The sequence below is a fragment of the Miscanthus floridulus genome, chromosome 3 (genome assembly GCF_019320115.1).
Source record: "Miscanthus floridulus cultivar M001 chromosome 3, ASM1932011v1, whole genome shotgun sequence".
NCBI lineage: Eukaryota > Viridiplantae > Streptophyta > Magnoliopsida > Poales > Poaceae > Miscanthus > Miscanthus floridulus.
Window position 1 is genome coordinate 39,002,785 of NC_089582.1, and position 3,842 is coordinate 39,006,626.

The following is a 3,842-nucleotide window of genomic DNA, read 5'->3' on the forward strand; positions in this document are numbered from 1 at the left end:
GAGCAGCAGGGACCAGGGAAGCACGAGAGAGAGGAGCTCGTTGGGCAGGCGGCGCGTGAGGAGCGAAGCGAAGCGAGGCGAGGCGGCTAGGAGTTGATTTTGTTTTTTTATTTATTTAGGCGAGCGGCGCGTGCCACAGTGAGGTAAAGTTATGGTGCACGTCACGCCACGCGCCCGGAGGGGAGTCGCTGGCGTAGGATGTCCTGTCTATAGCATTACCGTTTTTTTAAAGAAGGGCGCAAGTATTTCATAACAAATGTTCACCAATTTATACTGAATGATACAAGAACCAAACTATTAGAGACAACATTATTCGGACAATACTGAAAGATACACTGAAATAACTGAATAAATCTTATTTGTAGCGCCGCAAATAGTCCACAAGCTCATCCACGTACTGCTCTTGTTTTGCCCTGTCGCCGACTACCTTCTGCATCTCTCTGGCATTGCGCGCGAGCGCCTCGCCCTCTTCCTCCGCCATCACACGCCGCACCGCCGCCGCGACGTCGTCCCTGCGGAACGATCCGTCAGCGTCGTCCCTCGGCACCTCGACGCCGACCCCTCTCGCAGCCATGGCTCGCGCGATGAGGCCCTGGTCCGTTATGAACGGCAGCATCACCAGCGGCAGCCCGAACCGGAAGAGGCTCTCTAAGGTGGAGCCCCAGCCGCAGTGCGTCAGGAACGCGCCCACCGCGGCGTGCGCCAGCACGCGCACCTGCGGCACCCACCCGGCGCGCACCACCCCGCGCCCAGCCACGCAGGCCTCGAACCCGTCCGGAAGCAGCTCGCCGGAGTGGCCAACGGGCCGGCCGGACCGCCCAGAAGAAGCGCACGCCGGAGAGCTCCAGCCCGAGCGCTAGTTCATGGACCTGGTCTGCCGTCACCGGAGCCTCGCTCCCGAGCGCCACGTAGATGACGGACCTCTTGGGCTGCTCGTCCAGCCACTGCATGGCGTCAGAGAAGGACCCGTCACCACCGCCCCGGGCGTCGTCCTCGTCCTCGGGCAGGAGGAGGCTCGTGGGCACGGCGGGCTTGGCGAAGAGGTCTGTCACGAGCGGGAACAGACGCGGCTCCGCCTCGGGGCAGCTGCGGATGACGATGAGGCAGCAGCTCGGGTGATGCACCTGCCAGAAGCGGTCCACGTCGGACACGCCGGAGGCGTTGGGCTGGAACGCGGCGGCGATCCACTCCGCCTCATGGCGGCGGAAGGACATGGTGGTGGGGAACGGTATCCACGGCGGCTGGACCATGAAGTCCTCCGTCGTCGTGCGTGGTTGCGCCTCGTTCTGCTGCTTCGGACCGACGAAGGCCAAGACGCCTGCCGTGAAGATGAGGAACATGGCGCACGCGATCTGGCGGCGGGCGGCAGGGAGACAAGAAGGAAATTAAGAAAACTAATAGTGTAGCGTTTAGGCTCCGTTTGGCAGGGCTTCTCTATCGGCTTCAGGAGCCGTTTTCTACCAAACGAGGTAAAGTAAAATAGCTTCACCTGTGAAGCCCTTAAAAACATGCCCTTAAGTGATTTGGAGTGGGATGGAGCCAATAAAAGTGGCTTCTCCCGGCTCCTCTTCCAGGCCTCTAAAAACATGCTCTCATAGGGAAACCATTTTGCCAAACGATTTACCAAAACCGCTTCAGCTCCACCGGTAAAACTATTCGTAGAGCTGAAGCAACAAAAAATAGCTTCACTAGTGAAGTAAAGTCCTACCAAACCGAACCTTAATCAGAACAGCACATATCTCTCTCTAATTACTGCTAAAAACAGCATGCTAATATGCTACCGAAAGATATATATCACCTTGTGCTCTTCAACGATTGGCCAAATCCAGTTTTGAGCGAAGTCAAGGATGATCCAGTCGGGCTTCCTCGAGAACGCAGCCGCCTCACCGGCGCCGGCGATGGCACAGCCCTTGGTGACAAGGCGCTCGAAGGGCACGGCGAGACCGTCGAACGCCTTCTTAAGGAGCTCGACCTTCTCCGGCGGGACGTCGGCCGGTCGACTCGGCTCCGTCCGGCAGGCCCTCGACCTCCGGCAGGTCCAGCTTGACGACGCGTAGACGCGCTGCGAGCTCCGGCGGGACTGCGCCTAGCCTGGCAGCGTTCCTCGGCGTGGAGACAAAGGTAACGGCGTGGCCGCGCCGCGCCAGCCGCCTGGAGAGATCCAGAAATGGGATCATGTGGCCGAAGGCCAGCCATGGGAACACGACGATGTGGAGAGCTTCTTGGGTGTCCTCCATGGCCAGCCACCAGATAGCTTATTAGCTTGACAGTGCAGATCAAATAATGGTACGGTAGCAGTAACACCTTGATATGATATGAAAGCATGATAGCAAAAGTTTCTTCGACTCAGATTATTTGATGATATAAAATGGTAGATCGTGATCCACGCATATGTGTTTATATATATGTTAAGTTTCATTCAGTCATCTTCGACCTGTGGTTTGATGGGGCTCCGCTGACGCGAGAATCACCTACTATTTGCGGGCTTGCTGACGCTTCTGCTTGGGTCCTTAGTCACTTATAGAATTCAGTATAAATTGATGAACATTTGTTATGAAATACTTGCGCCCTTGTTAAACAAAACATTTGTTTTTCTTGTTTGGTGTATCTTCAATCGTAGTCTGATTTTAATTTTCCGAATAAAAATACTATCTCTATTTTTAAGTATAACTACAGGGCGAAGCATTAGTAGTCCGACGATGAGCTCTTGGAACGTTCCCAGATCTAAAAACGAGAATAACTATTAATTGGAAATGCTTAGACGTGGGCATCCATCCTGTCGGACGGTGCATCCCACTTCGCTTTGCCCGTCTCTCTTGTAAAAAAAAACAAAATTCCTGACTCCGCCTCGCGCCGTGCGGCCGTCCGCCTGCTCCACTCCACCGTGCCGCCGCCACCATCCCTCGCGGGGCTTGGCCCTGTACCCCTCGGTGCCTCCATCCCATGTAGAGAGGAGGAATCCTCTGCCAAGGTACGCTGCTAGCCATCCCACCGACTGTAGCTGCTGCTGGACCCGGTCGTCGGTGCCTCGCCCTCCACCTCCAAGCTCCATGCGCGTGCTCTGTGACTACAGCGGCGCCTCCGTCCCTGCCGCGCCATGCCATGCTCCTTCCTCCGCCGCGCCCAGGTCAAGCGCCAAGAGAGGGGGCCGTCGCTGGCCAGGCCTAGGCTAGATGCAAAAGCAGCTGGCCGTCCTTTTTTTTTTTAATTTAGCCATTTTTACATCAAGATTTAACATTTATACCTCTGAACTCAAAAATTCAGATTTGGATCCTTTTCTCAGCGCCGAGATAACAAGTATGGCGCCGAGGCAGGAGACGACGCTGAGATATACTCACGCCGAGGCAGGAGACCAAGGATTGTGTTGCTGATGATGTGGCGCTAATGTGACCAGAACTCGACGTCATAGTTCACGGCACCGACCTCGGCGCTGCGGATCTTGGAGCCGAGGTCACGTGTCCTCCGACCCTGCGAGGAGCAGTGCAACATGCCTGCTGCTTACTCGTGTTAGTGCAAATGCATGATAAGTTGAAAAGACCTGACATACTGTGCACGGTATGGATCAGCTATATAGGCAAGCTATGATGGGGTCATGTCCTGTCATTAGGGTTGAAAGCGGTCGAACTCGGTTGGGATAACCCCAATATTGTTTTCACTTTTACATTTCAATACGAAAACAAAATCGAATTCGGGAAGGTCGGAAACGAACACGAAAACGAACTAACGGGGTATCAAAAACGAACTAATTCGGCCGGGAACATGTCGAACACGGTCGGAATACGAAAAGCAAAATGGAAACACCGGCCCGTAGAACCTAGTTGAGCATGACGACATGCCAACAG

General features: G+C 55.0%; 1 pseudogene; it reads right to left on the reverse strand.

Moving 5' to 3' along the window:
• Positions 1–253: 253 nt before the first annotated feature.
• LOC136545498 (UDP-glycosyltransferase 91C1-like) lies at positions 254–2,255 on the reverse strand (annotated as a pseudogene).
• Between the last annotated feature and the right edge of the window lie 1,587 nt (positions 2,256–3,842).